Raw genomic sequence first — 26,256 nt, forward strand, 5'->3', positions numbered from 1 at the left:
CAGCCCGCCCCCGGCGGAAACACACAAACCCTTATCAGGTGCAGCATTTGGGGACCATTCCCTTCTAATCAGGAGTGATCTTGCTCACAGACCTGCACTGTCCACAGTGGTGACCAGTAGCCACACGTGGCTTTTTCTCATTTTAATTCAAGCTAATTAAAATTAAATAAAGTTTATTTATTTATCCTGGAAGGGTTATCATGACAAAACATAACTCCGTTATGTAACCCTTCCATTGCACAAGCCGTATTTCAAGTGCTCACCTGTGGCTCGAGGCTGCTGTGTTAGCGTAGACATAGAACATTCCCGCGTTTGGGACAGGGCTATCGGTGGATTAAAGTGCCTTTGTCAACAGAGAAAGAAATGGAACCTCATGATACAAATTAACCAATTGCACTTTAACCACCAAACATTCTCCAGCTACATGTGTGACCAAAAGAAGATGGCATTTTTATGCAGAAAGGGCTTTTAGTTGTGCCAGCGGAGGCTTCGGGCTGGGAGGAAGAGGCAGAGATGATTTTCCAAAGCCTCTTCCACAGATGCATGAATTGAGAGCTGATAGGATAAATGCCAGGATGCAAACCCACGGAGTGAGGAGCTTTTTAGAAAGGAAAGAGAGTTATTTACTTAAATGGAAAAAAGAAGATATAACATGTTTACTCTTTACTTGGTTCTTTTAAGAAAAGAAAAGAAACAAAAGCGCACCCGCTAAAACGTATCTAACTACAGCACAAGTTAGCAGGCCAGGCATGCTGGGCGAACGAGACAGGATATTTAAACTGTCTGCCCTGACAAGAAAATTAAAGACAACTGAGCACGGCGCTAAGCCTGGAGAAACGGAGACACTTCTTTGCCTTGTACCTTCTCTTGCCGCAGCTTCTCGCTAGCAAGAAACAGCTCTATTTCCGGTTCATTCAGAACCTCCAGGAGTCCCCCCTTATCCACAGAGGATGCCGCCCAGGGGCCATCGGAGACTGCGGCTGGCAGAGAACGCTCGGTGCGCTGCCAGCGTGCCTCGTCTTACTGCATTTCACCTGAGCGTGCTTCGCAGACGTCGCATTTTTTAGCAAGTGAAGGTTTGTGGCCACCATGCATCGAGCAAGTCTTTCAGCGCTCTTTTTCCAAAAGCATTTGTTCACTTCGTGTCTCTGTATCACCTCTAGAAATACTTCAAACCTGTCATTATTATTATATTGGCCATGGTGATCTGTGATCCGTGATCTCTGATGTTACTGTTGTAATCATTCTGGGTACCACGAACCGCGCCCATGTAAGATGGAGAACTTCCTTAATCAATAAAGTATGCATTCTGACTCCAGCCACTCCCGTCTCTCCCTCTCCTCAGGCCTCCCTAAGCCCTGAGATACAACAGTATTGAAATTAGGTCGGTTAATAACCCTACGACGGCCTCTAAGTGTTCACGTGAAACGAAGAGTCACAGGTCTCTCACTTTATTTTTTTTTTTTTAAGATTTTATTTATTTATTTGACAGAGATAGAGACAGCCAGCGAGAGAGGGAACACAAGCAGGGGGAGCAGGAGAGGAAGAAGCAGGCTCATAGCGGAGGAGCCCGATGTGGGGCTCGATCCCATAACGCCGGGATTACGCCCTGAGCCGAAGGCAGACGCTTAACCACTGTGCCACCCAGGCGCCCCACAGGTCTCTCACTTTAAATCAAAAAGCTAGAAATGATTAGGCTCAGCGGGGAAGGCCTGTCAAAAGCTGAGACGGGCTGGAAGCAAGGCCTCTTGGACCAAACAGTTGGCCGAGTTGTGCACAGAAAAGAAAAGGTCTTGAAGGAAATGACAAGTGCCACCCCAGTGAACACACAAATGATAAGAAAGCAGAACAGTCTTATTGCTGATATGGAGACAGTTTGGCTGGTCTGGATAGATGATCAAACCAGCCACAACATTCCCTTAAACCAAAGCCTCATGCAGAGCAAGGCCCTGACTCTCTTCAATTCTGTGAAGGCCAAGAGAGGTGAGGAAGCTGGAGAAGAAGAGCTTGAAGCCAGCAGAGGTGGGCTCGTGAGGCTTGAGGAGAGAAGGCCTCGCCACAACATAAACGTGCACGGTGAAGGAGCAGGTGCTGCTGGAGATGCCGCAGGAAGGCATCCAGAAGATCCAGCTAAGATCATTCTCGAAGGGGGCTACACTCAACAGCAGATTTTCCATGGAGACCAAACAGCCTTCTATTAGAGAAGATGCCATACAGGACTTTCATAGCCGGAGAGGAGAAGTCAGTGCCTGGTTTCAAAGCTCCAAAGGACAGGCTGACTCTCTTGTTAGGGACTAAAGCAACTGGAAGCTTTAAGCTGAAGCCAATGCTCACTGACCATTCTGAAAATCCTAGGGCCCTTAACAATTACGCTCGATCTATTCTGCCCGTGCACTAGAAACGGAACAACAAAGCCTGGATGACAGCACATCTACTTACCACACGGTTTACTGAATAGTTTAAGTCCACTGCTGAGAATTACTGCTCAGAAAAGATTTATTTCAAAGTGTTACTGCTCATTGACAATGCACCTGGTCACCCAAGAGTTCTGATGAAGATACACCACAAAATTAATGTTGATTTCACGCCTGCCAACACAGCATCCATTCTGCAGCCCGTGGATCAAGGAGTCATTTGGACTTTCCAGTGTTATTATTTAAGAAATGTATTTTGTAAGACTATAGCTCCCATCTGTAGCGATTCCCCTGATGGATCTGGGCAAAGTCGATTGAAAACCTTCTGGAAAGGATTTACCATTCTATATGCCATGATGTATAGGAAGAGGTCAAAATATCAACATTAACAGGAGTTTGGAAGAAGTTGACGTATCACAACAAACAACTCCTAGAACCAAGGAAAGGTAATCGCTAACATTAACATTTATCATTTGCTAAGCACACCCTACCCACATCGTCTCATTTGATCTTTATATCAAATCTGGGGATGGAGGTATTGCTAGCCTTTTTATTTCACACATAAGAAACACCAGGCACAAAAAGGCATATCTGTCTGAAGTCTCAAAGGTAGTAAAGGAGAGATCCCGGATTCCAAGTTGGACAGCCTGCTTCCAGAGGCTGTACCCACCATCACCCCAATACATACACGAGAGGAGAAAGGTCCCAGATTCAGCGTCTGTATTAATTACATATGCCACACAAAGATGTTTCCAATTCCACCAAAGCCTGATTGCACACGCACCTTGCGCATGGGCACTGGATAAGATTTAGATACTCTGGTTGCAGTTCTAGGCCTTCAAGATTGCATGTATGTACCTCTTTCAGGCACACAGAGAGGGTGGTCCTTCATGGATAATGCCCAGATCATTTTTCTTTGAAAACAGCATAGAAAAAAATAATGACACATTTTTAGCAAGAAAGGAGATGCCAGAAGGTAATTGCTTTCCAAATTACTGTAAGTTATAAATGGATCAATGATTTTCTCTAGAGTTGGAATCAACAGTAATTAGCAATATGCAAATCCCACCCTGAGCCCTTTGCTGCCCACAATGAAGGGGGAGGTGCTCTGAGCAGTCATTTGCATTCATCTGGAGGAGGCCCAGATGGGTGCACACCAAATGGGGTTTGCAGGCTGTGAACTGAAGGAAACTGGAGGGGAGCAAAGTAAATCTATGTCTTGCTGGAGTTGGGGCCCAGGCCTGAGGGGGCTCCTCAGAGCTCTTCTATCAATAGTCCTGCCCCTGTCCCCAGGTCGGGCCTGAGTGGGGAGAGCAAAGAAGAATCTGGATCAGACATACAGCGAGATTGGGGGAAAGGTGGGGAAACGGTCAGGGTTAATTTCTGAGTGGAACTGATCTGTCTGCCCCTTTAAGGAAGAAGTTGGCCTGGGTGGGAGAAACGAGCACTGGATGAGAAGCCTGGGAGCCTAAGCACCAGTCCCGGCTCTGCACTTCAGCCCTGCGGCTGGGAGCCAGTCGCCTCACCTCGTAGGTACTTGTAAGAAGAGAGGATTGGACTAGGTGTTCCTTAGGGTTCCCTCCGTTCATTTATTCATTCACTATGAGCACTTACCCTATCTACCGTGTGTCAGGCACTGTGCCAAGCACTACGGACAGAAACCCACATAAAACTTGTTCCCACCATCGGGAGCTCTCAGTTTGCCAAGAACAAAGAATGTGTAACAAGATCATCTTTTTTTAAAAGATTTTATTTATTTGACAGAGTGAGAGCGTGCACACAAGCAGGGGGGAGGGGCAGAGGGAGAGGGAGAAAGAGGCTCCCTGCTGAGCAGGGAGTCTCACGCAGGGTTCGATCCCAGGATCCTGAGATCACAGCCTGAGCCAAAGGCAGATGCCCAACCAACTGCGCCACCCACGCGCCTCGACCAGATCATCTTAACAATGTATTTTAAGTACCCCAGGATACATATGAAAGGGTTCATTCCAAGGGAATCTGGATGGCTTCTTGGAGGAGGTGACATATGGGCTGGACCTTCATTTCCAAGCAATTCAGTCGTAACTGCATCTGGGGCCATAGAAGGTTTTAAGGCAGTGCTCCTTGAGCTTTTATGAACACATGACTCATTGGGAAACACCTATAAAATGTCCATTCTTGGGGCCCATCTCTCACAGAGTCCCATCAGTCCCTCTGGGAATGGGACTGAGATCTGCATTGGAGCAAACTCACGAGTGACTCTGGGGCAGTGGGTCTGCGGACCACATTCTGAGAAAGGACTGCTGCAATCCTTCTTGATTCTATGTGTATTGTTAAAAAAAAAAAAAATCCTAAGGGCTGTTTTCAGATACTTGACAAGACACTTGACACTTGATAACTCCCGAAACCTCCACACGGTTGTCCCCTCCCAAGAAGCAAACTAACCGCTACTGGCAGCAGTGATGCCACCAAGAGCGTACAAAGAGCCTCTTCAGACTTGGAGCCCATATTCCATTCGTTCCTTGGGCAAAGGGCCAGGGATGCAGCATCTGTCCACAGCTGCCCCCAAAGCAGTCTGGGAAAATGTCCCCAAGCCGTTCACCTGGTCCCTCCCTGCTGACTGCTGACCGGTCCCTGCGCTGGAGGCCCCTGTCTTCTCCAGCTTCCTAACTCTGCCACCCCTGTCACAGCAGACTGTATCCAGCACCCGCCTGGGAAGCAGAGGGCACGGAGGGCCTAATGGTAGAGAAAGCCACACTGTCCTGAACAGAATGCTCACCCTAGATCTGCACCTGCCTGGCTCCACACGGTCAGGCAGGCCTCAGCTCAGATGTCATTTCTTCCGAGAGGCCCCCCTCCCCGACCAGCCCACCTAACACCTCGTCAGTCTAGCCTCCTCTGGCGTATCTGGGATGGCCCTTAAATGGTGATCCCCGATCCGTCATGCCTCCAGGTCCTCACGCCTCACAAAGTCTTACCCCCTTGGTTCTAGGCTGCTCCTGAGACCTGCTTTAACCACAGACCATGGGAGAGGTGACGCTGTGCCTTAGGAAGCTCTGGCAGCTTCCCCTTCTGTGCTTTTGGAAGCCTGGGGCCCTGATTTAGGAAGTCCAGCTCCCCTCCTGGACAGAGTAAGTGCAGGCGCCCCAGGGAGAGTGAGAGGCCCCAAGACCACACGGAAAGAGAGAGAGAGACTCTGCAAACCCGCCAGCCATGCAGCCCACACAGGTGACCATCAGCAAGATTTGAAAAGAACCCATCCTGCTGACTCCAAGCCTGATCGTAGAATTGTAAGCAAACTGAATAGGTGTGGTTTTTTTTTTTAAAGATTTTATTTATTTGAGAGAGAAAGAGAGAGAGAGAGAAAGCACGAGGGGAGGGGGGCAGAGAGAGAAGCTCAGCGGGGAGCCTGATGCAGGGGCTCAAACCCAGGACCCCAGGATCATGACCTGAGCCAAAGGCAGACGCTTAACCGACGGAGCCGCCCCAGGTGCGGTATCTGAAACCCCTGAGCTTCAGGACGGTGTCTTATGCACCAACTGATCCCTGACACTGTATCACACTGTTTCACCTTCTTCGTACTATTACTACAAAGAAACAAAAGTCTCTGACTGCCTCGTCTAGAAGGTAAGCTCCGGGGAGCGGCTGTTTGCTCAATGCTGCATCCCCACCACCTGCGCCTGGCCTGGCACAGAGCAAGAGCTCCCCAGTGTTGGTTGAACGAATTCACCACGGCTCATCTGAACCTCAGGTCGGACCAGCGGCAAAATACAAGCTAAGAATCCAATGCCCAGGAGCTTCTGAGGCTGTCAGAGCGAGAGTCAGAAAGACATGTTGATTTTCCATTAACGAACTTCACACTCATTAGAGCCAACTTTAAAGGCTAAGGAAAAATAGTTAGGAATTTTATGCTCGTTCAGAGGCACCAGAAACAGCTGGCTAGTGAGCAGTGAGAGCTACAGCTCCCCGGGGGTCACAGGACGCAGCAGCCAGGACCACATGGCCCTGGCGCCCATCTCTGCACAGTCCCAGAGCCACAAGCTGGCCTCCTGCGCTCCCTTCCAGTGCTCCGTGCTCCAAGCTTGCCCACCCTGAGTAATGACATTTCCCCAGCAGACCTCAGCGGCCACCTCCTGCAGAGCCCAGCCAGCTGCCGATGCCAGAGGAAGCCAGGGGGCCCCTCCGAGGTAGGCAAGCTGGCTACACACAGGACAAAGGGAACTGGGGCGGAAAGAGGCTTCCTGACTGCTTTTTGCACAAATGGCCCCCTGACCCCAAGCCCCTTACTCCCATTTGCATTCTCTTCTGGTCTCTCTGTCTTTCCCTCCCTATGTTGGCGAGGGCCTGAGGCTCTCTAAGCAGCAACTGGCTGCCAGGAAAGCAAGGGGAAAGCACCAGAGTGCCACCTGCCAGGATCTTCAGAATCCCTAAATCCTTGACAATGGGATTTGGGGGGAGACCCGGTCCACCCCCTTATCTTGAATTTTTCTAAGTTCCCTTGTCTTCTCTTTATGGGGATTCTCTCAGCACTTTTGTGAAAGCTACATTAGGTAATGTATGTCACGTAGTGGTTCTCACACCTTGTTGCAATCAGAATCATGTGGAGGACTTGCTAAACCACAGATTTCTAGGGTTCATCCCAGAGTTTCAGTAGGTCAGGAATGAACCCCCGAAATTTCCACTTCTAACAAGTTCCCAGGTGATACTGATGCTGCTGGCCCAGGGACCACACCTTGAGAACCATTCACTTAACATAGGAGAAACATAAATACGAACATCTACACACACACACACACACACACACACACACACACACACACACGGAGCTCAGATTTTTCTGGAATTGTCCCAATTTTTAGCCAATGGAAATATATAAATCATTTTAAACTGTCCCTACTACAGCCCTCAAGGGGCTGTCAAAAAAGCAGCCTTGCAACAGAGTGACTGTAAAGGAAGCACATATATATATTTAAATATTCATATTTATATATATATACACATATACATACACACATATATAAATATTCCGAAGGCTCAGAAACTGGTGTTCCTCATATGTCCAGAAAGAAGCTGGAGAGTGTCTGGAGAAAAGGAAGAGGCATCACGCATCTCCTGAATCCATTAGCCAGGGAGGAATTTGAGGTGGAGGTGGGCTTTGGGGGCTGGGGGGGGGGGTGTTAGTGTACCAGCCTCGAAAGAACCTCTTCCTCCAGCTCTACGATCCATGAACCGTGTATCCGTGTATCCATGTCTCACAACCACAGCAGGCTCAGGCCCCCAGACCTCCCTCCAGACCTGCTCTATGACTCAGGTTACGCACAATCCCAGGTCAGACTACTACGCACTTGATGAGTTCCTTCTTGGGGAGACTCGAGTGTCCTTAAGGACGCAAGGGCCAGGGAAAGGGCAAGTGGGCAGTTAGTGTTTCGTGAGGACAGACCAGGAAGTTTGGGAAGATGAAGAAGTTCTGGAGATGGGGGGCGGGTGATGAATGCAGAACAATGGGAATGTACTTCACGCCACAGATCTGTACCCGTGAAGATGGTGAAAATGGTACATTTCCTGTTATATATACTTGACCACAATTTTAAAAATCAAGAAGATAAACGTGCAATCAGTGAGATAAGTTGTATCTGATTAGTTACAAATTACCTTCATAAAGTTGTCAAAAAGTATTGGATGGAGCACAGAAAGACAAAAGAGAATGTTCTGCGGTTATCTCTGCCTAATTGTGTGGGTGGTCTGATTGTAATAACACATACTTCTGAATAAGGCAAAAAGATCTTCAGGATAAATAAGAAGCAATATTCCTGGTGAATATCCAACACCCTTCGCTTCTTTTCCAGGCTCTCAGACAGTATTCTGATCTACGGTGGGGGCTTTCTCAAGAACCACCCTTCACCGCACCCCCCACAAGGAGGCCATGTTTCCCGCAGGTGCATATGGCTGGGAGGGCTTCTGTTGTAAATTTCCACACCAGCACTCCACACTCCACTACGTGCCCCATTCCCGTGGGAGCAGAGTCCTATTTGGCCACAGCAGATCTGTTCCTCAGAACCTCAATGCCAAGCCAATTGAAAAAGCTGAAGTTCTAAACTCGCAGAGCAGAAGATGCCAATGACCCCCTAGAGGATCACAAATTCCAGGAGGCCCCAGCCTGGCAAGTAAATCGTCAATGGCATCCACCTCCTTCCCCCAACACACACCTGTTTACTCTCATTTTGCCCAGGAATGGAGGAAGCGTTGTCTACTTACGCTTTTCAAGCTCATCGAGGGGATCTGCCAGGTCCCACTTTAATCTCACCTCCTCAGCAGAATAACGGTTGAGTTCTCCAAACACCACGCCTCTCGCCCTCTCCCTCCTAAATGCCTACTGGACCAACCAAATCAAGGAGCTGGCACTCAATTATACATGGCCTTGAGTCTTTTCCTGGCATAAATCACTTGACAGGGTGCAAAAGGGTGGGTTTTGTAGCCAGAGAGCTTCGGGGTTGGAGATGCGCCCTGCACCTGCAGGCTGTATAACTTTGATCCTGAGTCTTGGAATCAGCATCTATGCTTAGAATTTAAGAAACTTAAGCAGTTAAGGTACAGAACTGAGAAGGTGAGCTACCATGGCTGCGAGAGTGCTCAGCCCTATTCAGGCACATGGCAGCTACTGAACACACTACTGAGCTTCCAGACGCTGAGGAGCACCTGTTCCCCCCACCCCTCACCCCCGCCCCGGCACCTGGTTCTCAAGCTTGGCTGCACAGGAGAGTCTGGTGGACAGCTTCGGATGCCCAGAGATCCTGGAGTGAGGCTCGGGTATCTATTCTTCTAAAGCTCCCTCAGCCACTTCCCTGGAGCGAACAGCACAACACGGAGTTCAACAAATGTTCGAGAAGGACTTAATCAACTGATGGAGATGCAGAGTTCTGTGACAATATGATTGACAGGGAGGGACTATTCCTTGCAGGCATCGTTATTATTAGGTTCCATTTTAATCAAGAGAAAACTCCATAGAATATTAGATGCCTCCAGATGAGCATTAACTGAGCTGCCCAACACTCGGTCTTAAGCCAAGGGTCCCAACAAAGTTGTTGTTAATTATTCGACAGCAGTGTCTCTTCACATACTGAGATTCCTTATTAGAGAAATAACCACCTTCGCCAAGACATACCTTGTTTGCTACAGTTGTGAAAAAATAAAGGGGTCATGGAAGAATTTGGGGTGGAAGAGCTGAGAAGCCCAGTGGTCTATAAATAGCTGGATGGTTACTAGAGTTGATGGCAAAGTCAGTAAGTGGAGAACGGCGAAGGGGGGGATCCTCATTAACTACAAAAATCATTAGCAAAGAAAGAAGGAAAGGGGAGGGCTGAAAGTAGAGGTATTGAGCTGCCAAGGGAAGGCTATTCTGGAGATGGAGATCAAAGCTGGAGTAGGTTCTGTGAGTCAGGTCCCAAGAGAGGAGCAGAGAGTGGGTCATCTCCTGCATCCATCCGTGGTTTTCCACAAAAATAAGGCAAGAGGTTGGAACGTTCAGGGCATTTAAATGGCCACAGTCTCTGTCTTCCATAGCTATGCTCAGGGTTGTATGACAGCACTCCTGGCAGGCACAGAGGTCTGCAGAGGTGACCCTGACCCTCTCCATGCCATCCATGGACATGAGGGGTCCTCCATGATCGGAGCAGTAGTCAAGGCGAGACTCAGAATGGAGTCAGGGACCCAGATGAGCCCAGATTCCAGGCAGCCATCCCTAGCTGACGCCTGCTCCCCAAGTCCCAGCTCCTTGGTCTCTCCAAGTTCTCCTGGGTCCTGCCTTTGAGTAGGGACAGCACTGACTCCTGCCGTGACCCATGACCTAAGAAGGAATTCACTCCCTTTGACTTGATTCTTTCAGCTAACACATGCTGTGTTCCTACTCTGTGTCAGCCAACAGGGAGGTACAGACGCAGAGGATGATGTCAGATGAATGAATGAATGCTAAATATTAATAGTAACACTAATATTAACCAGCATTTGCTAAACCCATGTCAGATGCTAGGCTCTGTGCTAAGTGGTGTATATTACCATTTTGTCCTTAGCCCATGAAGAAGGCATTATTATTCCAGTTTTACAGATTAGGAAACTGAAGTTCAGAGAATTTAAACAGCCAGGCCATGTGGCATATAGGGATTGGTGGAGCTGAAACTGAGGCCGCAGCTGCCTGGGCTCAGAACCTAACTGAACAATGAGGCGACGGTGCTGGATAATAGGACGAAAGAACCAGACCATGCAGACACCAGCACAAGTGGAGAAAAGGAGGGAGAGATCCTGGGCGGGAGAAGGCAGGGGTGCCCTGCAGTGGGGTGAGGTGGGGGTCCAAGAACATGGCTGTTTTCTGCTGAGAGGAACCCATACACATTGGGCCAGCAGTTTTTCAAATTTGATTCTGACTGCCTTTACATGCGGAACGGGAACCATCCCTGGTGTCTGATGCTGAATGGGGATCCTGGAGAAAGATTATGGGCCCCCAGATAAAATTCAACCCCGTGGTGAATTTACATTACAACATTCTGCTTTATTTAAAAACTACAAAGGGACCACTTTCCTTTAATTCTTTGAAGATGTGTGTGCATGCTCACGTGTGAACTTGTGTAAAAATTCGCCTAAACATGAGGCCCCAAGCACAGGGTGTGTAGAAGTTCTACCTTCTCCCTCACAGCAGATATGCGTGTAACTGAGAGGATGCAGGGGCCTCGGGCTACCTTAAGAACAGTGGCCATAATTTATTAGTATATGCTGTACCCTTTAGAAAGGGAAAAATCCATCACATGGCCATTGCCAGGGATCTCAAATCCTTTATAGGATTTTCCCAAGGATCCTTCATAACACCTACCCACGTGCTTCCTCGAGTAGGAGAGAAGGAAGAGCAGTGCATGTAGTGTCAAAGGAACTGGGTATATGCCAGAGCCCATCAAATCCAGGATGCCTGTAGGGGAGTATCGAGCACCCATACTTCACCAACCACGTGTGGAAAGGGGGCTGGAAATGTGTTTCAGAAGACACGCTCGCTTCTGCGGACCAGTCCTGACTCAGATCTAACCTCACCCAGACTGTCAGCCCCGGCAGGTAGAATGCATCTGGACTTGAGGCAAGGGTTGAGCAGAAAGTGTAGGAAGAGATTCAAGCAAGTGTTTACTTCCCATACCCGAGTCCTGCCAAAGACTGTGAAACACAAGTAACCCCAGGAGATAACAAATCCCACACCCCAAGCCAAGTTCAATCCCATCTGGGTTCATTATTAACCTGAGCAGACTTCCTTCCATAGTATCACAGGACATTAAGATGGTAGAAAATTCTGTCATATGCGAGAGGAGGTGGGGGATGCAAGAAAACAGAATATGTACTCATTGCCAGGAAAGTCGGAGCCAAGTGGGTCTGCTGGAGACTCCTGCTTTCAGAGAACATCAGTGTATTCACAGTGGCTCTCGCAGATTTTTCTGGAAAACCTCTCTCTTCCAAGATGCAATATCATGCCTTTGTTATCAGACTAGGCCTTCCAGGAGGCAAGTCCACATCCTCCGATGCCCCATTCAGATAAGTCTTCTTGAGCATGGGGAACCATGGCAAGTTCCTTCCCCCTCCACTGGCATCTTCTCACGGAGCCTACTAAGCAAGTCTGCTCACAGGGGAGATTTTTAAACCACAACATCAAAGAACTGAGTAGCTGTAATCAAATATGTGTGTGTGTCTGTGTGTGTGTGTGCAGCAAGTGTCTACACACACACACACACACACACACAAATACAGCAAATGGCAATATATAAATACCCATTTGCTTAGATGTGTAGATAAAAAGATACAATCAGATGAATGGAGAACGCGGTCCCATGTTGAGCCTATGCTGTATCACCTGTGGGACTCACGCATGCTTCGGAATATCTGACAAATTGGTCATTAGGAGAACTGAGGAGTTTCCAGCAGTGAACTTCCTGAGGGAAGAGGGAGATAAGGAAAAGCTTGACCCAATGTCAAGTCCTCAAGGTGAGAGGGGAGGCATGACCCTGCTGATAGTGCAGAATCTGCCGCTTGGCCCTGTCCTTGCCCAGCCCCTGAGCTGTATCACTTGGGCCCTATTAGCCGGTATCAGCTAGCATTACGGAGCGTCATGGCATCCATGCAGTTTCGTGTGCATCAGCTCATTTAGCCCCTAAACAATCCTGAATCAGATACCACTGTTTTAGTCCTATTTCACAAATAAAGGTGTTAAAGCTTAAAGAAGTAAAGAACTTTGTCCAACACAGACAGCTACTGAGTGGGAGAACCAGGCTTCAAACCCTAAACAGTCTGAACCCATTATGCAGATTCTAACCTCACACTGTCCCGATCCCCCAGGGAGAGAGGACCCTCAAGAAAAAATGAAAGAGACCTACGCCTGACTGCTCTTTAAGGCAGCAGCTGCAGGCAGGGCTGCTTCGGGAAGCACAAAGTAAAGACAGCTATTCCCTCCAACCGTGCCACAGACTGCCATGCTTTAGCACCTCGAAAGTTCTGGGGCATTACTGATGCCTCCGTGGACGGGCAGGTGTTCATGGAGGGAGACTGTGCTGCTTTGTGGCGGAAGGTGGTGGAGGTGGGGAGAAGGCAGAGTGCCCTGTGGCCATGGCCATGTCCAGCCGAGGTAGACATACACAGTTGGCCCAGAGGCAGGTGCCGAGCGGAAACCTGCAGCAGCTGACCAGACTTGCTTATTAACTTCATGGGAAACTTCCTGGGTACACCCGGGAACACCTGAGGGGCACTGGTCAGGATTGGGGTCCTGCATTAGCAAGAGGGTATGTGAGCCAAGAAAGCATAAGAGATCACTGGTGACATGACCCACTTTTAACATATAGTAAATCCAAGAGAGAGGAAGAGAGAACTATCCGATCCTCAGCCTGACCTTTTTTTGACTGATCCTGATTTCTTTCAAACTAAAAGGCCAAGTTAGATGGCAAAAAAAATATTAATAAAATGTGCATCAAAATGAGGGTAGTAGTTTCAGTTACCCAATGCCTCTCTCCCCCTAAATCATCCTCAACATTGATGAGAATCTTTGCCTTAAGTCTTTCCAAGTGTTCTGACCATCTCTGACCATGCAGGGAAATATCTACTGGCTCTAGGAGCAGAAGCCACAGCCCCTCTCCCTCAAGCCACGGGGGTATCACCCACAACCACCTGCGAGCGAGCTCATGCATACCCACACATTGTAGACAAGACAGGGTTAAAGGCTCAGCCCTGCTTTTTCTCAGCAGATGCCATGTGGAAAAGTGCTGGCCTGGAAAGGCCCTGTGGCTTCGGCAATCAGGCAGGGTAGGCTAATTAGTCAGTCTGAGATCCATGGGGGAAATGCTGACAAATTCAAGAAGCAGCAAGCGCCTGGCCCCCAGGGGTGGGGGTGGAACCACATCAAAACAGAGGGGCAGCAGGTCTGGGGGTGAGGGAAGGCCAAAGAGGTGTTCTCCAAGGAGTCCCTTACCTACTACCCTTCAGCCTTTACTCCAGAGATTATTTTCAAGCAACATTAAAGAGGTCTTACCCAGAAACAGACCCATAAATACGGAGAACACACTGGTGGTTGCCAAAGGGGAGGGAGTGGTGGGAAGGGGGAAAAGGAGTGAAGGGAAGTGGGAGGTGCAGGCTTCCAGTTAGGAATGAATAAAGTCAGGGGGATGAAAGGTACAGCATGGGGAATAGAGTCAATGGTACTGGAATAACGGTGTATGGTGACAGATGGGAACTACCCTGTGGTGAGTGCAGCATTCTATAACATACAGAATTGTCCAATCACTATGCTGTACACCTGAAACTAATGCAACACGTAGGTCAACTATACTTCAATTTTAAAGCACAGCTTAAAAACTTGAATTATATGATTTAAAAACAAATTGAAAAATAAAGAGGTCTTACCAAGCACCAGGCACTGTGGTCATGCTTTCTCAGACATCGGTGCCTTTGAAATGGAGGAGGAGTGGTTGCAGGCAGATGATGCCAAACGTCCTAGAGGGCTGCAGGATGCACACACATGCTATTAACCATGGAATGTTGATTCTCTATCTGATGATGTGGGAGCAGAGAGCACCATTTTCTATCAAAACAAGCATGGGCATATTATGGAATACAACGCAAACTCCGCAGGAATGTTTTCGATTCTTTTTTTTTTTTTAATAGGCTCCATGCCCACTGTGGAACCCAGTGGAGGGCTCACACTCATGACCCTGAGATCAAGACCTGAGCTGAGATCAAGAGTCAGATGCTTAATCGACAAAGCCATCCAGGCACCCCGGGAACGTTTAAAACAGAGCAGAAGGCTATAGGATTAGAGCTGCACTCCCAGACACCACACCACAGGGCACACGCTCAGTGTCGTCTGGAGTTGGGGGTCATCAGTGGAAGAGTAGAATATATCTTTATTCTTTGTCTTTATCTAGCAATTCTAAGGGTTATTCATGATCTTCTCAAATTTAAGTAATAGTAATAATGGCTTAATGACTTGCCCAAGCTCACCCAGCTCATGACTGAGCTAGAAACGTAAGCTAAGTGTGTCTGATTCCACCACCTGATTTGAGAAGAGCTGGGAGAACCCAAAACCCTATTCAGACCACAAGGAGAGCACTGAGGCTCGTCAACGATTTCCCAGCTTCGCCAAGAGCAGAGAGAATACCCTGGCAGGTAGGGAGAGACGGCTATCTGGAAAAAGACCTGGACACACCCAGAGCGAGCCCGTCCCCCGATGTCCAACCAACCACTGACAGAGCCGTGGGAAACCCTAAAACAAGCAACGATTGCCCTTCCCTTACAGGTGGGGGGTGGTGGACCGTGGGTGATTCCGAGAACAAAATGTTTCTTCTTCATTTCGTGTAATACACCTTTCTTTTGATGTGTTGTGACTGCAGACATCACAGAAGCCCACCAGTTGTGAAAACCTGATTTCAATTTGATATACTGGCACACTTTCTGGACCTTGGTGGAAACATTAAATTACAGTGGTTTCCAAGTATTTCTGAAGGTTAAAATTCATAAAACTGGGGTGAGTTTTTATTTTGTCAGCATATCTTTATTTCACTTATTCCTTCGCTAGTCTTCCAGACTGAACGATACGCCACAGGCAGCAAAAGGCCGGTGTGCAGGCTGCCCCGTGAGGAGGACCTTGCCGGGGTGCTGGGGCCGGCGTCCCTGGAGGACCAGAGCCTTCCTGCCCGCACAGCCCTGCCCACAAGGCATAGTCATGGGGACGATTGGAACATAGGTTGCTGTGGAATCCACACACTCAACAGGCAGTTAGCAGGCCAACAGCTCTCGGCACTGGGGACAGAACAGCGAACCCAACAGTCACAATGTCACTTTCAATGAGTAGCTGAAACTGAGGCAAACTCACACTCTCCAATGAGTATTGATATTACCTGAGTAATTGCTCCAGGAGCCCCGTAACTGTATTCTTCACCGGCTACTGATTTAGTTCACCATCCCGGGCCTTCCGGAGTGTCCTAGCCTGTAAATGAAGATGGTGGTAACAGCCTTAACTATGAGGGCAAGGACAACGAATGGGATTAAAATCCAAAAAATTTAAAAATACATAAAACACATAAAATAGAAAACACAGTGTAGCATGTGATAATGATGTGGGCTTGGATCAGCGACCTGGGTTCAGGATATGACTCTGAACTCAGTTGTCCTGGGAATTGCAGAGAAAGGTACTTAAAACAACGTCTGGCACATAGAACCACTCCATCAATATTTTATCATGAACAATGATACACACGGGAAGATCCAGAACTGACCGCTCACTGAGTAGTACTTCCTAAGCAACCTCTGTTACCTTTCCTCTCACCCCCTTTCCGTCCTGGGGAAGTACTAAACGTTGGGGGCTGGGGACATACTAAACGTTGATGAATGTGTGTGTCCAGTCTCTGACTTCACAACAGACCAAAGAAAGAGATGACTTCGCACTCCCTTTGGTTTGGGGACCTGTCGTCCCTAAGAAGAGCTGAGAGGTGCTTGCATCCGAAGGAACCACGCTGGCCTCAGGCACCCAGGCCCATGAGGGGTTTTGTTCAAATTTTGTAGGGCTTCTCACCCTTAATAATCCAGACTGCGGCCCTGAATTCCTCACTGGATGGGGCAGTAGACGGAGCTCTCATTACATGATAAAAATAAATAAATGGAGCCAGGAGAAGAGAAGGGATACAGAATTGAGTCCACGGAGTTAAAAGAAGCTCAGCTGGGCAGGCTATCTTCAGACGGAAACGGAAACCAACTCCAGCAAAGGTAGATGTTGCGTGAACAGGCCAGGCCCGGAAAGCACGCACAGAAGGCGGAGAAAACCCCCCATCACAGCTCCCCCTGACCGCCCTCCCTCTGTGCCTCCCACCGCCTTCAGCTGGGCTGGGAGGAGGGGGCCCATTCTTACGAAGCAGCAGCAAAGGAGCCCGTGGACGATCAGAGAACAGATGTCTCCACTTCCTGCCTGGCACCTCCACGCTGCTTTCAGCTTAATTAGCCAACTGTGCTCCCCTCACACCTGGATGGGAATCTGGATGGGCTTCTGGATGGGCAACTGGAAGGCTGAGCAAACACCCGCGGGGCCGCTGAAGGGCAGTCCGTACCCTCTCCACCCTCCAGGCTCCATCTGAGCCCCAAGAGCCAGCCGCCTCTCCAAGGACGAGGACGCGGGGCTGTAGCGGGCCCCTGGACTGAGTGCAGGCAGGTCTGAACGGAAGCGGGCTCCTGAGACAGGCCTTTACTTCCCAGCAGACCCCGCAGCCCCCGCCCCACGCCGTCCCTCGGAGGGGAGGAGCAGGATCCCAAGGCACCGCGAGACTTTCTCAGCTCCTTACGTGTAGGAGTTCGTTCACTCCTGGCAAGAAAGCTAAGAAGTGAGGAGGTCACTTTAACTGCTGAAGAACAAATGCACAAAGAGATTAAATTATATGCCTCAGGTCATACAGCTACTGAGTAGCAGAACTGGGATTAAGACCCAGGCATTCCAGGGGCACCGGGGTGGCTCAGTCGGTTAAGCTCAGGCCATGATCTCAGGGTCCTAGGATCGAGCCCCGCCTGTGGTGGGGCCCCCCCCTCCCCTGCTCAGCGGGGAGTCTGCTTCTCCCTCTCCCTCTACCACTCTCGTGCTCCCTCTAGCTCTCAAATTATAAAATAAAATAAAATAAAATAAAATAAAATAAAATAAAATAAAAAAATCTTAAGGGGGAAAAAAACACCCCAGGCATTCCAGCTCTAGAATCTGCGTCCCTCACCGTGACACTAGAAGCCTGGTGGGTGAGCTCACCAGCGAACAGAGACGGGTGAACGTATTTGAGGTCTGAAGACAGATGGATGTCATTCAGCCCATCGGGCCAGAGAGCCCATATGAGCCAAGCTGCCCTCGAGAGATCAGCTGAGGAAAGAGAAGTGGTTTCTGCTCTGACCAGGTTTACTGGTTAATAATAATGGCTGATGTTTGTTGCGCACTTACCAGCACCCCAACCTTATGTTACTATTTCCATTTTACAGATGAGGGAAACTGAGACGCAGAGGGGAAGATGCACAAGGTCATGCAGATAATTCAAGGTGGAGCTGAAATTGGAGTGTAGCTCGGTCTGTCTCCAAAGGAGGTATGCTTGTCCTTCCCTGTGCTGGTCAAAAAGGCAACACTCATTCAGGTACAGGGGCCAATCAGGAGTGGGAGGACCTCTCCCCCAACCCCTGCTCTGTGCTACAGAAACCTCTGGGCCAGAAGAGCTAAACTTGGCCCTTGTCCCCATCGAGCCCACCTTTGGCTCCCTTGGCTCCCTCTGGGAATAAAGCAGAACTTGGGCTCAGCCGCTAACTCCTGCCAGCGCGGCCCTTCTCCACCAGGGAGCTGGGGATCCCAGCAGCATGTCTTCCTGAAGGTATCTGTCCTCTCCAAGCTCCTAGGAGAGCAGGCAGGTGCCTGGAGGGATCTGATCCTCCTGGTGTGAAACACTCCTGAGTCTTCTATTGGAAACCTGACCAGCCTGGTCGGTCCCCACACCCACCTGTCCTCTCGCCCCAAGAGACAGTCAAGTTGGCCCGACAGCCTCCCAAGGATGCTCTCTGTGATTTCAGATTTTTGTAAAATGGCTCTTTTGGACTTTTTGAGAGGGCTCTTTTGAAGCTCTGCATTTGGAGACACATTGAGGATTTTCAAACTCACAATCATCATTACCCATCATAAGCCCTGATAACCATCTTTAGTTTGAAATATGCTCTGAGATAACGTAGCTACTCCTACTTTCTTTTGATTAGTGTTAGCCTGGTATATTTTCCTCTATCCATTTTTAATCAATATGTGTCTTTTTTGTTACAGTGAGTTTCTTGTAGACAACATGTATTCAGGTGTTATTTTTTCATTCACTGTGACAATCTCTGTCTTTTCATTGGTTCTTTTAGACCATGGATGTCCAAGGTAATTATTGATCTGGGTGGATAAATATTGCATTTGTTCCTGTTTCCTATTTGTTGCCCTTGTTCTTCCTGTTTTTGTTTTCCACTCTTTTTTTTTTTTTTTGGTCTCTTATGGTGTTAAATGAGCATTTAATACGATTCCATTTTCTCTTCTTTCTTAGCATATCAATTATACTCACTAGTGTTTTTGTAAAACTACCATGGTCGTTCCTTTCCAGCTTTCTTTCTGCCAATCCAGACTCTCTCTCTGTTCTTCACCAAGTCCATTCCACACAAGTCACTGCTCTCTGTGGGCCACGGTGGGTTATGAGTTACTCCGTTAATAACTCAGTCCCATGTCGTTGCTGAGCTCTGCCTTTGGGAGCTGGTGATCACGGTTACCATTTACTGAACATCTATTATGTGCCAGTCACTGTCCCGGATGTTCTTGACTACTTCAGTATGGAGCATTACTATTCCAGTTCTGGGGATTGGCTGCAAAAATGTCCCTCATTCTACATTGTTTTCATCAAAAATTAGGACAGCCCTGGGTCTGAGTTGACATCTAAACCCAAATGCCACCTGTTCTTGATGGGTTAGAGCCCTGACTTCCTGCCCTCTGATTTCCTCCCTTTCTTTTCCCCATGGAGGAAGGATCACTTGGCTTTAACACCAGCAAGTGCATATTGTAATTTTTTTAATTAAATGTTTTTTTAATTTTAAAAATTTACAGCAGAGGCATTTGAGGATGAGTATTGAAAAGGATGACATCACCCCTTCTGGGCATTCTGATCTCATCTTCGCTGCAATAATAATATTGCCGTAAAATGATGGAGGCACAAAACATTTTGGAGATGCCCTGTCCACAGCTGATTCCATCACTGATGGCCATCTTGCCCATGGGATGGCCTTTGGCCTGTCACTTCTGGGAATTTGAAATGGAAACTTTGAGATTGAGCCACAGACGGGAGCAGGTCAGAAGTGGAGCTTAGCTGAGTCACACTAATGGTGAAGCACTAATGCGAGGTCAGGGCATTCTGCTGCCCCTGCTGGCCTGGGAATAGCCTGGTTCCCACCTCTCCTGCGGCCCCAGATTTTACTTGGATTCCAGCAGGCCCATAGCCCTTCCTTAAGCTAACTCCAGGGACTTCTATTCCTAGCAAGTATAGGATCTCTAAGATACATTGATTTTGCTTAAAAAAATAAAATGCACGTCATTCACAGGAATACGACAGATAGTCTCTTCTGAGCTTCAGATCATACACTGACCATACTCAAACTCCCAGGCAGGTGGGTGCCGAGTTCCCACCATGCACCTGACGCCGTGGCCGAGGCTGAACAAGGGACAGAGAGCTGGGGGGCAGCAGGCTGGTCCTATTCTATCGTGGAGGGAAGGGCCAGGAGTGAGAGAAGAAAGCCTGGCTGAGTCCCAAAGGGAACGGGAAGAAAGGACAAGGAGCCGACTTTCGCTCAGTGCTCGCTCCTCGCCTGCTGCCAGCTTGCTGGCTGCCACAAGGACGGGCTGGGTTGTTTCCCGGGCTGAGCACTTCTCCCGGAGCTGGGAAATAAACCACAACCGAACCCTCGCTGATACCTTTGCTAAGCCAATAAACCGCAGTTCGTGGGAAAGGTAAGCTCATCCAAAGACAGTTTTCACTAATGAAAAACTGCAAGATATGAAAGTCACTTTTTAATAGGAGCCTCAGGATGACTTTCCAAATTGTGTCTATATCTAGAGTGGGGGTGCTTACGGGCACACGTGCCTGGGCCTTGTGGGGGCGGGGAGAACTCTGGAAGGGAAAGCATAGTGCTAGAGAACGCCACTTACGTGTGTCCTTGAGCAAGTTACTTACACTCTTTGAGCTTCAATTTCTTCACCCATTTAAAAAAAAAGAGAGCTAAATCACCCCACAGGGTCATCGTGAGGCTTAAATAAATTACCTAACATGTAATGCCTGGCACATCGTAAGCGCTCACTGGCAGCTTTTTTTTTTTTAATTCAGCTAGACTTGGGAATTCTGTCGGTTCCTACAACAAGATCCGCCCCGCCCCCCGCAACTCCTCACTGTCTGCATAGGATAGAAAGTTCCACCCGCATTAACCTTAACCGTCTACTCTTAAAACACAAACTCCACAGCGTTCTTCTGCTACAATTTCTTTCCCTGTCTGAGGAAGTTCTTCAAGGAAAGCGGCAGGAAAGGAAGTGCCGGGCAGTGGGCCAATGTTCATCGATGTTATCTCAACACTTGGCAGCCTTTGCCTCTACCCCCCGGTCCCTGTCAGATCCCCCAGGTCCATCACTGTGCCTAGAGCTCGGGCTACACTCAGTCCACATAAGAGCAGCCTGAACTCAGGTCACAGGAGAATTTTTGTCTGACCGACTCTGGGTTTCCCATTTTAATGCAGCCAATCAGATTGTCTATTTTAAAAAGTCCAGAATTCTGGTGCCTCTTGAGAAGTTAGACATCAGGCCACACTGGGCTCTCCTTCCTCTTTTAATTGAGGCAGGCAGTTTCCAGTCTACCACAGTCCTCACCACTCCCTGTTGCTTCCCATCGCTAGCCTGGCCCCAGGGCATCTGTCACATCAGGTCCAGAGCCACGTACTTAACCCTCCCTCAGCCTTATTATGTTCTGGAAGAAGACAAACAGATGGGATTCCAGAGTCCCTAGCATGGCGCCACAAGAAAAAGGACAGTGTTTCACCCTCCAGACTTTCCCAGTAGGAAGAGAGCACTGGATGGGGAGTCTGGCACCTGAGCTGCATGTGAATTCATCCTCCCCTCTCACCTCTCTGGACTTCAGTCTCTCCTCCCGCAACTTGGGCACCTGGAGGAGTGGGACTCAGAGATTCGCGCTGATGCTGCCTTGTCCTAATGCAGAGTCACTGACTGTCAGCTGGGTAGAGCCGCACGATGACCCTGATCACCTGGCTCATAGTCAGAGCTCATCCCATCAGAAAGAGGCTGAGCAACAGGGACAGGGCGGACTCGGGCAGCTGCTCTGGAAAACAGTCCGGAGGTTCCTCAAAAAGTTAAAAATGGAACTACCCTATGATCAGCAATTGTACCACTGGGTATTTACCCAAAGAATACAAAAATACTAATTCAGCGGGATACACGCACCCCGTGTGTGCAGCACCATTATCTGTAATAGCCAGCTATGGGAGCAGCCCGAGTGTCCACCAACCGAGGAGTGGATAAGGAAGAGGCATACATACCCAGTGAAATATTACTCAGCCATCACTAAGAGTGCAATCTCGCCGTGTGCGATGACATTTCTGCTAAATGAGATAAGTCAGTCAGGGAACGACAAATACCGTATGATTTCACTCATATGCGGAATCTAAGAAACAAAACAAAGGAGCAAAAGGGGAAAAAAGAGAGACGGAGGCAAACCAAGACACAGACTCTCAAGCACAGAGAACAGACTGATGGTGAGCCGAGGGGAGGTGCGGGCACGGGCGGGTGGGGATTAAAGGGTGCGCTTGCTCTGACGTGCACCCCGTGTTGTATGGAGGTGCTGAGCTAAGTTGTAGTTCACCTGAAACTCGTACTATGCTGTGTGTTACTAACCGGAATTTAAACAAAAACTTAAAGAAACAGGCTGAGCTGAAAACTCCCAGCCACGGAGCCTCAGCAGGAAGGAGGAGAGGAGCTAGAAATCTTCATCTCCTGCTGGGGCGGTTCATTTACCACCAAAGACGCATGGTGGGTGGGTGTCAGAGGAAGTGGAGGCTCTGGCTGGGGCTAGGCGCACAGTAAAAACTCGAAGTAGAGGGGAAAAAAAACATTAGAAGCAAGAGAATGGGAAGATATAAGGAGGGGGAGAGGGACAGAGGCTCCTGGCTGAAGGGCTGCATAATTCTGGACTAAAATAAGAATTCAATCCCAGGGGGATAAAAACACTAAAAAGGGTCATCAATTTGTGTGGTGACTTGCTTGGGTGCCACCCCAGCGCCTAGAGACAGTTACACCCTTGGCTCCGCCCTCCCTGCTCCTGGAGAAAGTGCTGTCTGCACCCTCACCCCTCCCGCCCCTCCATGCCGGGCTGCTTCCCAATGAGCCCTCAGTTCTGTAAGCTGTTTTCTTAGATTGCATCTCACATAAAATGTTCCACTAGAATAATTTTGTTTTCATTTCACCAAGCAAGAGAAAAGACCTGAGATGCTTTGAAAAAGCAACCAAGCCCAGGCAGTTTTAATAGGCTAGCGGGTGGGGTAATAAGAGTACTTTCACATCGATTTGAAACAAAATAGGACCGCCAGAGAGAGAGAGAGAGAGAGAGAGAGACAGCGGCACGGAGAAGTCGGTTTTGAAGAGTCTTCTCAAACCCATACCTCACCTGAAATCTCACCTGGGAAAATGAGTGCCCACAGCCAGAACCTCCCCTGTGACCAATACCCACCAAACAGCCCCGGCCTGCCGTGCTGTCTCTACAGCTGGAGCCTTAGGCCAGTCCCATGAGACACAGCCTCAGTCTTGTAGTCATTCAACACACATTTGCAGGGCTCTAAAGACTGGGGGAGCCTCTCAAGGTCAGAACTATGTCTCTTTTGTCCACTACTCTCTGCCAGCGCCCAACATGGTCCTGGCACATAGTGGGTTCCTAATGAGCATTTGTTGGCCAGACGATTACTTTGTGCCAGGCACTGATCTAGGCACAAGGGGACATGATGGAGTAAAAGAGGCATAGCCTCTGTCCCACGGGGCTTACAATCTGACTGGAGAGAAAGACCTTAAGAGACCATTACACTACAGCGTGTGAAGTGGGGGGGTGGGGAAGTTCAGAGTGCTCTGAGTGCACACAGGAGGAGCATGTGACCCAGACTCAGGGAGACAGGGAAGGCTTCCCGGAGGCAGGGACCTTCAAGCTTTAATCCTTAGAACCAAAGGATAAAAAAGAGTCATCCAGGAGAAGTGGCGGGGGGTGGAGGGGACTGCAGGCAGAGGGAAGAGTGTTGTGAAGTCTCGGTGACAAGGCGGAATGGGACATCTAAGGAACAGAAAGAGACCTAGGCAACCAGATGGCTGGAGACAAGGAGGTGAATGTTTGGAGGGAGCCTGGTGAGGGGGAGCAGACCCTTTGGCACAGCACCTGAGAAGCCACACTGAGGCAGGTAGACTTCATCCTAAAGCCACAGAGAGCATTCAACACACATTTAATAAGCGCCCTGTATGTGTCAGACTGATCTTCAGGGGCGCCTAGGTGGCTCAGTCAGTTACGCGTCTGCCTTCAACTCAGCTCATGATCCTGGGGTCCTGGGATCAAGTCCCATATAAGGCTTCCTGCTCAGCGGGGAGTCTGCTTCTCCCTCTCCCTCTGCCCGCTGCTCCCCCTGCTTGTGCTCGCGCACGCGCTCTCTCTCTCTCCTTGTCAAATAAATACATAAAATCTTTGAAAAAAGACTGGTCTAGGCATTGGGGATATGGAAGGAAGCAAATCAGTGGTGATCCTTGCCCTGGTGGACTTCAGTTTAGTGCAGGGAACAGACATGAATCCAAAAATAACTGGATAAACCAATGTGTAATCATGAAGGGAGATAAACAACCAAAATCGCCTGCCAGCCCTTCCTGCGGTGACGGATATCTGCAAAGGCAGCATGGCCACAGATGGCTAGTGTGCACTGAAGATGTCACTAATATAACTGAAAAACCAAATGTGTTGTTTTATTTAATTTTTGTTACCTTAAATCCAAATTTAAATAACCATAGGTGGCTAGCAGCTACTGTATCGGACGACACAGAGAAAAATGAACTCAGATCTGAGAGCGCATACGTAACAAAGGAGCTGGTCTGCGGCAGGGGCTCGGGGTGAGCATTCCTGGGGGTGTGACATGAGGTAGCAGATGATGTTGACGGTCCTGTCTCAAAACCCCTAAGACATGGTGCAAAGAACTCGACAGCCCAAATACACGAGATCTGGGTTCTAGCCCCGGCTCAGGGACACACATGCTGGGCACTGCGGTATTCAAGCCCTCCATTTGCTCTGAGCCTCAGTTTCCTCATCTGTGAAACAGGAACAATTGTTCTGCCTAATTCACAGAACTGTTAGGAGGGCCAAATGAAAGTCTGTATGTAGAAAACTTTGAAAACTATAAATACAATAGGAACATAAGGTATAATTTTAGTATCTCTTTGGCTTATTCCAGGAGAAATGCACGCCCATTGCAGAAAAAGTGGAAAATGTAGAAAGATTCAAAGCCAAAAAAAAATCTGTAAATAACGTATTATCTTAGCTGTCTCTTCAGTCATTTTTCTTTGCATATGGGTGCGTAACTGTAATTTTTAAAGCAAACACCTAGAGGATACCTGCATGCTGTTTCGTAGTCTACTTTTCTCCCCTAGTAATATATCACGAACATTCCCCCCGAGTCATTAGACAGTTTTCTACGACATGGTTTTCAACGGCTGCAAAGTGCTCCATAAGAAGTTGTCATTTTACCTTCAGAGCCCATTACTTCCTTCATTAGTAGGTTGAGAGTGAGTCGAGGGAAGTCCCCTACCTGCTTCCTCCCCACTGCAGTACTGGCATTGGGCCCAAGGACGCTGCCGGCACATTCGATCCACAGAGCCCGGTTCCTCGAATCCATTGCCCCCATGCCCCCAAACAAACCAAATTCGGAGGGAGGAAATCTCCCAGGGTACTCAGCTGAGCCCACCGCTATCTGTGCAATCGTTTCTCCTGGGCCTGGAGCCAAGCCAAGCCCAGATGGCCGTGTCGCCAGATCCACCAGTGATCACACGTCGGCACTTGGCCCCCAGCACTGTGGGGGTGGAATTCTCCAGGGAGTGACCATCAAGTTCCCCTCCTCGACCCACCCCTATTCCAGGCTACTTGGGCAAAGTGTGCTTTCTTTGTTACTGGTCAACCTCACTGGACTTTAATATTTTCAAAGTTCAGGTGGCCCGGGACCCCCGGAGTGGCCCTCCTGCCGAATTGGTTTTCGGATTGTGCCACTTTAAACATGATTCAAGAAAAATTACCGGAGCCTCCATTCCATCTGTCTCTGGAAATGGTCTTTGTGCTTAGCTCATTTGCCAGCGACACTCCATCTCCACAATTACCTCGGCTGTTTTATCTTTATCTGTCTGGAACACTGACAAGGAAGCAGCAGATAACACCATTATTTAAGTGACTTCTTCAGCTTACTTTTGCACCTCCGAGGGTGAAATACCCCCCCTGCTGCACTACCCACTGGCCTTTCCCTGGGAGACCCCCCGCACTGACTGTAGGTTTTACGCACAATAGAGAGAGGCTGCAGACAGAAGCGTTTCATCCTAACCGGGCTGCATCCTGAGGAGCACAGGGATGGGACTGAGCCCCTGGTCACAGCTAGAACTGCTTCTCCACGCTCCCTAACCCCCGGGTGGCCTCATGGCAGAGGCCGGGACTCTACCAATCCTCTAGCGCCAACGTGTCTTCTATGCAACTGGAACTTTCTGCAGTAGATAAAGCTG

At 48.9% G+C, this 26,256-nt stretch overlaps 1 long non-coding RNA gene across 2 annotated transcripts; it reads right to left on the bottom strand.

Annotated features, from left to right (window-relative positions):
• Window positions 1-4,284: 4,284 nt before the first annotated feature.
• Window positions 4,285-17,423, bottom strand: LOC103656855. Of its 2 annotated transcripts, XR_566720.2 has the most exons (4): window positions 16,804-17,423; window positions 15,797-15,885; window positions 14,304-14,481; window positions 4,285-4,481 (listed from the first exon to the last, which is right to left on the bottom strand). It is a non-coding gene; the product is annotated as an uncharacterized LOC103656855 (long non-coding RNA). The 2 variants fall into 2 exon arrangements; XR_566724.2 differs by lacking the exons at window positions 4,285-4,481; window positions 14,304-14,481 and adding an exon at window positions 15,435-15,698.
• Window positions 17,424-26,256: the final 8,833 nt, after the last annotated feature.

Source organism: Ursus maritimus, unplaced genomic scaffold (genome assembly GCF_017311325.1).
Source record: "Ursus maritimus isolate PB19 unplaced genomic scaffold, ASM1731132v1 scaffold_7, whole genome shotgun sequence".
Lineage (NCBI taxonomy): Eukaryota > Metazoa > Chordata > Mammalia > Carnivora > Ursidae > Ursus > Ursus maritimus.